Raw genomic sequence first — 12343 nt, forward strand, 5'->3', positions numbered from 1 at the left:
TTTTAGACAATATGTGCAAATATACTATAGACTGTATCAATTATATTTACTAAAATATTTATGTAATCTGTTTATACAATATGTTTGTATTAAATCTCTTTCGATGACTAGTAACCATATCAACCAGGCTTGTATTTAAGAAATACTATTTAATCTTGAAATTTCGCATAATTAGAAACTTAACTGTTTTCTTTTCTATTCTTTTTTCTTTTTTGATTTTGTCCATTGATACCTTAACTCAAAATGTATTATTATAACAGTTTTTAATCACTCTTCAGAGTAAACTTTTTTTCAATTAATTTTTTTAAGTCAACTAAAAATGGATGTTTTAAATTGTTAATTTGATTTTTTTTTTACTTTTTGCTATATTATATCTTTTTAGCTATATTTAATTTATATTATAGCATTTGAACAAATTCTTTTTTATTATGCTTTTAATTAGCCGCCATTTTAAATTTCTCTCACTAAAAGTCAGTGTAGCCAGACACTACACTTTTTTTACTGAAAAACATCGCGATATTGGGAGTGGTTTCATGGCAGCATGCAATTAAAAAAATTAAAAATTGATGTGCGTTTAAGTGTTGAAAATTATTTTTTAGTTAGCAGCATATAGATTAAAACAGGTTATGTTAAGGAACCACACTTTGGTGGGTTGCAGCACCGTGTGTTAAAACTTATCTAAAAACGTTAATTGCCATTTTTTAATCAACAAGTAATTCTTTCTATATTAAAATAATTTCTTATCAAACCTATACATTAAAACCATAATAAAACCACATTAAACCTCAATAAACCACATTATAACGTATAACTGGACTGAAATTAATAAACTTATACCATATATTCCTTTCAAATATATGGTATAAGTATATGGTATAAATATATCAAATATAAAATCAAGTGTTGTCTACATATTTACATGTGCAGCCTGTTATAATGCATGTCATTTACTTTAGACAACTTGAGAAGGAGAAGAATCCTTATGACTGTAAACACACATGAAAAAAGAAAGAGGTGTGTTTATCTAGTCTGAAAGTTAATTGTTTTAATAAAATGTCGGCTTACTTTAAATTTTTTTTCAACTTCTAGATGTGAATTAAATCTTATAAAATTATACCGAATTATTTTCGAATTTTTTGGACTTGTCAAGAAGACCCGTGAAAAAATCCAATTAGGCAGGAAAAAAGTATAGGTTGTTTATGGAGTTTTGCTGACATCAGCAGTGCATATACAAATCTTTTAAAGAAAATTTTTAATCCGTTGCCAAATGACAACAACAAATGACAAAATGTAGCTATAAAGTCATGTGATTTTGATGAATGCACAAGAAAACATAAGGAATTCAAAAATTGCTGACGTAAGCAAAGACATATCTTTTTCGGCTGTATCAAAAAATGAACACATGTGCTTTGCCTGTTACAGACAGACAATAAACACACACAGTTTCGTGTTATTATTCAAGATCTAATTAAAACATGGCAACTGCTACGATGCATAGTTACTCTCCAAACCGCTTCCTATAACACTATAGAATGCGATGTTTTAATCTGATTTTTATCAGTAAGGTAGCTAATAAAGTTTAATAAGAGTCGAAAGCTATGTCATATATACTTCATACATATTAATGACTAGCTGTGACACGTTAGAATGATGTAAAGTTTATGGACCTACCCTATGGACCTATTTGTTTTAAACCGACTGCATTATTTAAAATAAAAATTGCTAAGGTCAACGATGAAAATATATTGCCACAGTTAATTTTTTTTTGCCTTAAACTCGTCGTGTCTATCATAATTGCTTGTCTAACAAAGTCTAATTAATTACCTTTGGAAGCAAAAATTGATAATATAAAACTTGCAAATATAAAACAGCACTTGCAAACCTTTTTTTCTCTCCTGTCTTTTATTAGAAAGCCAATTATTATCGATATCTTAGCTTTATCCAATGAGTCTATCGTAAATTTCCTGCACTTTTTTAACACAATTAAGTTTCTTTTTCAACCGTAAGATCCAGATAACTTTGACCCTGAAGAATGCTTACTTTAGTGCATATAGCAATGTTTATAAGTTTCAACATTTGAATAATAATACAAACACAATTCCAGACAATGTGACGCACGTTGAAAGAAGTTGTTCTTGAGCAACTCTTAGGTAAAACGAGTTGAATTACGAAATCTGGTAATTTAAGACAATGTTGTTTTTGGTAATGCTGTTCTGTATATCAAGTATGTGCATTTCATTTCGTTTATGATTTGGTTAATGCTGGATAATGTCAAAATCGCTTCTCCAAAGGAGAGCCCAATAGAGAGGGCCGATAAATGGAAAAAAATCTTCATAGTAATAACAAAAACGATTTGGCTACTTTTTCTATAATTTGTGTTTTTGTGACATAAACAAAACTAAAGTCATCTATTGGTATTATACGGTACATACTTTCAAAACGTGTCGTTGTGCACATACTGAAGAAAAATTAAAAATATTACTTTCTGCGTAATTCAAGTGCTTGTGAATTTGACGTCCTTAAAATTATTCCGTGATCCTGTATAGCAAAAAATCTTTCAAAAGAATTATTTTAAAAAAAGGTAAATCCAATACACGGTAAATGAAATTTTGAATTTTTTTGTTTCTTACTTATGAACTGAATAAAAATAGTACTGTTCACGAAATTGTACTTGCGTCTAGCTTCTTAAAGTCGATTAAAGTGGACACCAAACTAAAACATTTTAAAATTCTATATAAAAAGTGGTCGGTGCAAGTTATATCCAACATTCATCAATTAAGCTGCAATGTAACACTTTTCCCTTTAGCTCACAGGAATTAATCAAGCCTATTCCAATGCTTTTAATAGGTGGCTTTCCCAATTTTACCGGAAACTAATTTTTCTAGCATTATTGGAGATATGGCTTTATTATAACTAATTTAGGGGGCCTTCTCTGGTTAATATCACAACTTTATTGCGCGTAAATTTAACAGCCTCGGGCGTTAATTTATAGTATCAGCCCTGTGTTTTTGTTGCGTTCAAAAATGCAGGCCGATAATGAATTGTAAATTGCCCGCTTCTAGGGTTGTAATGTTGGTATCGGCCCGCAAACTACAATAGAATGCCTTCTGTTTTATTCAATCGAACATTCGAATTTTGTTTCTCGGAGATAAAAAACAAAACCAAAAAAACTGGCGATAACCAACATTAGCAGCAAAATGGCACAAGATCAGGACAAGAAAGAAGAATTTGATTTTGGTTTTCTTAAAAAAGTATTCAAAAATAATTACTGTTACGGCTACTTTTGGAAATTTTGAAATACGAAAAACAACAAAAAATAACAACTTTGCTTTAAAGATATTGAAATAAGCTATAATAGTAGTATCATTAATTTTTTGGTCAATATTTTTATTTACTTTGCCCTTGGAGTGAAATCTTCAGCCCTCCACTCGCATTTACGCCCGATGCGAAGCAGAGGGTGTAAATGCGAGTATTGTCGGGCTGAAAATTTTACTCCGTGGGCGGTAAATAAAAATATTGCCCTCAAAATGAACGCTATTGTTTTATTCTTGTTAGACTTATCCACTGATTAAATAAAAAATGATTTCAGATATAACGTTGTATTTGTCGGAAATTTCTTATTTTACTAATAAAGAGATTCGTTTTTTCAATTAATTATGTTAAAGCTACTAAACTTGGTACATGTTTAGAATATGGCATTTATGGGTGTTTAAGGTGAAAAAAAATATACAAATATGTCATTGGAACCAAAATAATGTCACTTAACCTTAGTGCACACCTGGCAACGAACACACATGTAATAAATAAATTTATAACCAACACAAAATTTTACTACACTCGTACATTCATGTGCGCAGAACAGTTAAACTATGTTGCACTCAAAGAACTAATACCAGTGCGTACTTTAAGATTCCTTTAAAATATATTTCCTCCAACTTCTGTTTATATAAAAACAAAGTGCATTGTCTGCCAATGAGTCCTTGACAATTTTTTATCTCTTAAATTAAACGCATCGAAAAGTAATTGTGCCAAGCCTCCACATAGAAAATTTAGATAGCTATATCTAGCATTAAACACAGGATATATATATATAATGTTCTTGTATTCTCAATCAAGGGTGCGCGTAACTACATAAAGAAAACGCAGCCTCAGAAAATTTAGCTAGCTTGTGGTAGCTAGCTTTTTAGGAGACGACAGCAAAGCCAAACCCGCGCAAAAAGAGAACTCGCGCTAAGGCGGCAGATGACAAGAATTGTGACTACGCTAGATCTTGCAGTGAGGTTTAAAACAGGTTTCAATTTAAAGGGTGATTCAAGCCTATTTACGAAATTCTACCCCCTGCACAAAATTATGCGTTATATTTTTTTTAGAACATATTATTGTGTTTGGACTACATAAAGAAAAAACCCAGTCTACAGTTTAAATTAATTGCACATTTAACTTTTGACATTCCTCTGTAAGTGTCGAACATCGTACTCCTTTTGTTTACAAGGATTTATTCTATCGGGATATTTAAATTTTGCATAGAATATTTCTGTTCTTAGACAAGACTGTTTCGAATTTTTACTTTGACTGTGTTAACGAAAAGTAGTGAATCATATTATTATAAGAACACTAAACCAAACTTTGTATTTTTTATTGTTATCTAACTAACTAACCTCAGTCATTGCACCGACCTCGCATTCTCAGTTGCACTAAGACCCCGGGCGATATTGTGCGGTACAGCTGGGATAATCGGTTACTATTGTATAAATATTACCCTGTTAAGCTAACCCTTTTGCAACATCGTAACTTTGACATATTGCAAACAACTTTAGAACACATCTTTTAATAAATCATTTAGTAGGCTAAAAAAGAGAAATAGTTAACTAACCTTCTAGAGGTTTTACCAGCCGCTTTGAAAAGTGATAACTTTCATTGTACATCTGATAAATAGCTAAAATCAAATTTTCAAAGATTTTTTTAGAACTATATACATGTTAAGTTAATGTATGTTGATTATCAGCAACTTGGGTGATATACAAAAAGAAATAAATCATGCGGAGTGTAAAGAAAATATTGATTTAATTTACTGGCATTACATACAATGTATTGGCGTTATTTTATTTCTAGTTAAATTAAACAATATTAAATATAAAATTAATTTTCGTCAAAAGGTTTTTCTTAATGTCATATAGGAAAGAATAAATAGGAGATTTAATGTTAACAATCCCTTCGGGGTTATTCGAATTAATTTTTCTGACTTCTGTATTAGACATTTAATGGCGGTTAACGTTAAGCGAGAAATATAACTTTCGTAGAAAGCAAAATAGACAGCAAGCCGATGAAACTTAAGGACTTTTTTGCGTAGAAAATAAACCTTTGGGGTAGGTTACTCATGATCAGGTTATAATTAGGAAATTGTCAAGGAAATTATGAACAAAACTTTTACCTTTAAAATACTTCTCTTAGCAATAATATGTAGGCACGGTGCCAAGAAAAATATCGGAAAATGTTTCTGATTTACATATTTCGCGACACTTTAGCCAATCGAGTTATACGAGAACATAAACAAATTTTATGCGCACCGAACTTGAACATATATCGCGCCAGTTTGATGTGTGATACATGACTAAAAACATCAGAAGAAAGATTTAGAAGGCTGCAAAAAGAAAGATATTTTGTGACTTGAACGACTAAGTCTATCAAACACTTCTGATTTGCTTGTTCGACTTGCCACGAAAATTATTGGGTTAATAAAAACGCTATATCATTATTGCGCTAATAAAGAACTTAGCCCGCTACAACAAGCTTAGAAGAATTGGTTAACAAAATAAACCCCTGCTTACATTGGCTTGGAGAAAATTATCGTTAAAAACAACTGTTAAACGATTTAAAATACGTAAGCTGGTTTTAAGCATATTGTTAAATTTTAGGATTTTACCCTTCCCTAGTGAATAAAGGCTGTCCTAAACGATTGGCATTTTCGTACGCAGCGGAATGGTTGCTAGGACGCAACTAGCTGTGCCAGACTATAACTCGAGTGTAGAACGAGAACAAGCCACTAGATCCGATGGGAGTTTGATGTTCAAAGTTGCTTTCACCAAAGTTACGAAGAAGTAGGTGTAATGACTTCGAGAGAAAATAATACCAAGAGGACTTGATGAAAGAAGTGATCGATTTGGTGCAAAATATTAAAGCTCCCAAATACTTTAAGTTGCATGAGACACCAAGAAATATCGCATTAAATATAAACCCCGAGAAGGAAGTTGTTGTGTCAAATATGCGTTTAAGATTTACCGAAAGTATTCTCCCTCCCTGTTTTATAAATGATATTCAGCATTAAATCGAGAAAGGTTTTTTTACAATTCCGGAGGACATTTGTTATACTATAAAAATATATATTGTAAGAGTTTCAATCATTATCTTTACGAAAAAATTACAAATGTTCTTATATACTTTTATCTGTCACATTCCATTTCTGATTCGGTGTATGGTGCGTATCGAGCTCCGGGTCTTTATTACGGATTATCTACCCAACACATGATGGTATAGACTTTCAATAACCTATGCCCAGCATCCCATACACTCATCATATATATTGTTTATAAGCAGCAAACTATATTTAATTTACCATCGCTTACATCAGAAGAGAACAATGACATGGCTAGAGCAGGATATGTTTACTACTGCGAGAAAGTATCGCGCCAAATGTTGTTCTCACGACTGAAGTCAGAACTTTGAAAATAAACGGACTTCCCTCTTTAAGGTACGTATAACTCTGGTATTGAAGGAAAGACATGTTACAAAATTGTACATTGTTACTTGTATTCTTTAAATGTCTGAGGTTTCTGAAAAAAACTATCGTTAACTCTTTTATTTTATCAATTGACTTCCGATAACATTTGTTTTACATGAGGTGCAAGTGTTTGTACCGTTAAAATTTCGTATATTCCGAAAAGATGTTGAAGGCTTATTACCATTGCTGAAACGAAAGAGGTGGAAGGGAGAGGGGGTTATACATCCTGTTGGAGCTAGATACGCTTCAAGCATTTTTTTTTTAAAAAAAAATAAGTATATTTAGATCTTTGATCTAAATATACTTGTATTTGAAACATTGATGGAAAATGCGGCAATAAAAATTGCACTGATAAAAAATCAGAAACAATTAAAGAAAGACTTTTTTAAATATGGAGACGTCAGCAAAAAGTATTGATGACATGGTGGCATTAATTTTATTATGGAAAATTTATTGTTAGTAACTGTATTAGGGTTAAGTATTATTTTTTGCTACTGATATATTATTAATTAATATCCAAAAATTATTTTTTTCGAAGAAAACTTTTACCTTGCTGAAGTTTTTTAACTTCAACAAATGACAAAAATCTAAAATACAAACTTGCATTGAAATATCAAGACAAAGGCAGTTTTTTCCTCATTTCTCAAATATGGACAAAAGTGCCTAACCGTGAATACTCTTGGTCCGGCAGGCTGGAAAATCGCTACTTTTGCGCACACGTAGGCCAGGCAGACAGCGTTGAAAAAGTAATAGTCACTCTCTAGCACACACGCACACCTAAATAATAAAGTCGTAAAAGATGATGCTGACGTTAGCAACAACTAGATCACTCTGAAATTCAGTTCAAAATGTGTCAGTTTTATATAGAAATAACCTGCGCAATCACTTGTGCTGGTGAACTTCGAAATTAGCTGTCTTTTCTTAACATATTTTGACCAAGATTGAGAAATAGTAAAGTAAAGGTGTCTAATAGATGAAATGTTGGTACATTATTGGGTCAAATCTGTATCAAAACTGATCTTCGATACTAAAGCTAATCTTAAAATTCATAGAATTCTTGTGTCTTTAATTATTTCTACCGCCTGTTGTTTTCTTGTTAAAATTGAAAGCGTGAGTAATTAAAAAGAATAAAGTGTATAGTTAAATATGCAACTAAAGTTTTGCTACAGCAAATATTTTAGCCAAGAGTGACGATTGTGACTTGACGATTTTTATATCGACTGAGTAACCAAAAAGCGACCGAGTGTGAAAATATGGAAAGACGTGTTTGAGTTTTAATTCTTCATCCTGCATTTAGTATTTTTGTTGAAACTAAATAACTCATCATTGTTTTTCATAGATAATGTAGGTATATTGAAGAAGCTTTCAAACAAAATGTTGGCCCTGAATTAGAGTACTTTAATAGTAAATCTTGACATTATTTTTGTTTGTATCCTATGATATTTTTTTTATCGAATAATGTAGTGTAGGAATATATAAAATCATTTCCAATGCTTCATGAAATTTTTTTTCCGTACTTGTGTACATTCGAAAAGCATTCCATATCGGACCGTTGTCAAAAGCGCTAAACCAATCAGAATGCCTAACAACCTCTATCACCTACTTGCATATTCCAGGCAATCGCTTTTACCTAGAACTGTTAACAGTATATTTTTTAATCACTGATTGTTTTGCTTTCTTAGTAGCCATTCTTTTTTATCTTCAAGACCCTTGGCCTTATCATCATACAAGAGTAACACTTTACCCGGGACATGCAAAAATTGTTTCACATAGTGTGAGAGTTCTTCTAATCCATGATTTCAGATAAGCAGCTTTTGAAACGAGTAAAAGAAATGCAACGATGTTGCATTAATGCAGGGTCCGACGTAACGGGGTGATGCTGTAGTTTATCTCGCAGAAATTTTTCAATCTGTTTCCCAGTTCTCTGAAAACCAGAAAAGCACTTCTCATCTTTCTAGAAGATTCAAAACGAGGAAATCTTAAGAAAAAAGCTGCTCCAATTCTCAAAATCTAAATCAATTTCTTACAGAACAAGTTTAGAAGAACAGTGAGGTTGGGAATGGATAAAAATTGAGAACAACATTAATTTTCTGTCATAAATTAAAAAAGTTCACATAAACATAATGCCAAAATACATACATAGTCCAAGGTAAACTGAGTCGTAAACATTTGTAAATGGGCTATAAAATAAAAAGTAATAGTAACTCAAAAAAAGTGTAAAATAAAGATTTTTCGTAGTAAAAGTCGATAAATTTGCTGTTTCGCCATTTTAGTTTTGTGACAATCATGATTCTCGTTCTCGTTAAAAAGACACCGACTTTATTGAAGACACATTATAAATTGTTGAGTGATTTGTGATTATGAATATTTTTTGGATTAGTTTAAATATAACGATATATTTTGGTGTTAGTGATTGACGAAATCATTGAAGATGGTGACATGAAAAAGTTAAAATCAATTCTTATTAACAATCCAAACATCATTAAAATGAGATACAATTTCGAAAATACATTGTTAATAAAAGCTGTACATAACAACAAGACACCAATGGTAAAAGTTTCAATTGTTGCTGATAGTAATGTGTATGCTAAACCATTTAATAAACAAAATGCATATCACATCAGTGTATATTACAATCATTATGATGTTTTTAAAGTTTTAATTAGTTATAACTTCACAGGTGTGAACTACGTAGGCCGCTTTAATCAAATACCATTAAACATTGCATGTCAATTAGATAGTATTAGTGATATTAAATGTGTTATATTATTACAGTCAATCCCACATATCGATGTGAATATACGAAGCTATTCGGAATGAGCCAGCATTACCCTGTCCATTTCGTTATCACCGTCGTCATTGTCTTGAATATATCAAATTATTGTTGTCTGTTCCACATGATGATGTAAATTTACGAAATGAGTATAATGAAACACCATTGCATATTGCATGTCGTGATAGTCGTATTTAATGTGTCAAGTTATTGTTGTTGTTGCGAAATATTGGTGTTAGTAAATGTTTGGACAATTTGTGCCAAAAAGAAAGTAACAAATTGTTTTTGTAGTGTTGTAGTAATTTACCAATATTTACATCTCAAATTTCGCCACTTGTTTTGTTTGTAAAGTTCATTCTGCAAGAACAAGAATCGGAATGTTTTTTTCCACAGGTCAAATGTATCTGGCTGTCAGTAAAGCATGGTGTAGTAGTTTAGGCCGCCACGTGGGGAACAAATTAAACACGAAAGTCTTACTCATAAGAGGCCATCTTTAAAACTGAATAAAAGCAAAACTCCAGACCCGAATTGCCGGTTACCGACAGAACCGGAGAAACCGAGACGGGTTAGTAACGAGAAGCGCGAATCAGGATACAACACATGGTAGAAAGCTTTACTCCTTTCTCAGAATTTTTTAGCTATAAATCATTTATGTGTTGTACTGCTCAACAAGGGCTTTTGTGGGTGTAATTAATCATTTGTTCTGTGCAGTTGTTTTTAAATTTCCACTATTGTCTATTATTTTTGATAACTGTTTCATTGTTGAAAAAATATGTAAAATTTCATTAAGTACGGAGAAAAAAGTCATTCGGCAGTGTACAAACTTATGGTAAATGAAAAAGTTATAGTAGAAAGAAGGAAAAACGTCTAATGTGAATTTAGTTTTTACACTAACTGAGTCTGCTAATATGTCCTTGCATCAATTTTTCGACAATTGTGTTCCATTATATTGAGAACGGGTTACCGACTAGGATAATGAGCTAGCATAGTGGTCAATATATTGCACGTAATCAACTAAGATTCAAATTAGTCCTGTTGATTATATTCGTTAAATTAATTGGAATTCTTAAAAGCTGTTCAGAAAATATATTTCAAGAACCCTTAACAAGTCCAAATTTATTATTAAAATGCCGCGGATAGATATGTTGTCGTTAAGTAATATCATTTTATCAGCGAAACATTTTAATAATGAAACGGTTAAGAACTGCTGTTTTGTCTCTCTGTCTTAGGTCCCTCAAGCTTTAGCGTTCTTGGGACAACCACACTTAATAATCACGAATGTCTTGCATTGGAAAGGGAGTTGCAGTCATAGATCAATTTAAACTAGCAACACACAAATTATTATATTTTGCAACTCATTTTCCTCAGAATATCCGTTTTCCTCTATCAAATTGGTGTTATAGATTTTAAATTGCGAGCTAACACAGTCAAGTTTTGTGGCAGCATGCAAATTGAGATTATTCTAGGTTTCTGCTTCACACATGGCTCTGACACAAATTTTCGTAAATACACTTTGATATGATCTGCTCTATATACTGCTGTGTTATCAGTGTCGAGAAATAGGAAAATACTGGCTAATTGTTTCTAACACTAGGACATTGAAATTGTAAAGGTCATTGTTATAAGCAGATTTAAAAAAGTTTTATGATGGTATTCTCAGTATTTGCACATCAGTCTTCTCCAACTAAATACAGTACAAGACAAATCTGCTTGTTAAGCTGGTTAAACGTTTTACCTAAAATTTTTTTAAAATTTCGTGAGACAAAATTGTTTTTACATTACCATTTTAACATTAAAGTTTTCTAATTTCCATCTTTCCAAAGAAATAAGTTACGTTACAGACGGACTTAAATTGAAAAAAAAAATGAATGAATTAAAATTAACACAAACGTTAATTAAAAATCGGTTTCAAATTGACGGACAACCTATTCGAAGATGGTAGTTCCGTATGGATAGAATTTACGTATTCTTATAAAAACTAGCATGAGTTAATGAAAACCGAATGTCCACTTTAAGGGCGAAACTTGAAGTTCCATTTGAATAGAATTTACATCTTATTTTGAAACGGCCAGTGAATGAAACAAATTGTAAATAGAACATAGTCTAATGAGAAATCATTTAACTCGTTTATATGGTAACTTAATTATCGCACTCTAACTTCCTGTAAAAAATTCTCACAAATGCACTTTTATTTACGTCTACCAGTCATAATTAGTTAAATCGTCTTCTAAAGTTTATCTGTAGTTGTACAACAGGGAGAGGCACTACTTTAGTTGGGATTAGGAAAATATTTTTTAGATTCAAGACAGACACAAATTCTGTTTGTGTGTTACGCAAAGGAAATCTCCATTAAATTTTGTTCAAAGCAAACAAAATCTCTCACCAATATGTCACCAGTGTTTATATAACTATAAAAATAAACTAAAGTATCTCACAGCATCATGCGTTGTTATGGTACTTAGTTGTGTCTAGCCGTAAGTAACTCTTCATCGTTGAATGTTCCATTGCATTTTTATATTCTTTTTAAAACATGTCTATATTTAGTTTGGTTTGTTATAGGTTTTGATATTCATTGTTTATTTCTAAAGACTTTCTTCAGCAGTGCCATTACGTTGTTATGTTGCTGTCGTTTTACATTTAATAGTAAGTGTTGTTGCGTTACCTGGAGTACGCACTAATCAGTGTCATCTAATGCAGGTCATCACTTTCGATTTATGAGGAGCAGAACTTTTAGTTTTACATACCAAAATTCTGGCGCCATTGCAGCAACTCTGAAGAAAATATGCAAACGG

The sequence above is a fragment of the Hydractinia symbiolongicarpus genome, chromosome 1, assembly GCF_029227915.1.
Source record: "Hydractinia symbiolongicarpus strain clone_291-10 chromosome 1, HSymV2.1, whole genome shotgun sequence".
Taxonomy (NCBI): domain Eukaryota; kingdom Metazoa; phylum Cnidaria; class Hydrozoa; order Anthoathecata; family Hydractiniidae; genus Hydractinia; species Hydractinia symbiolongicarpus.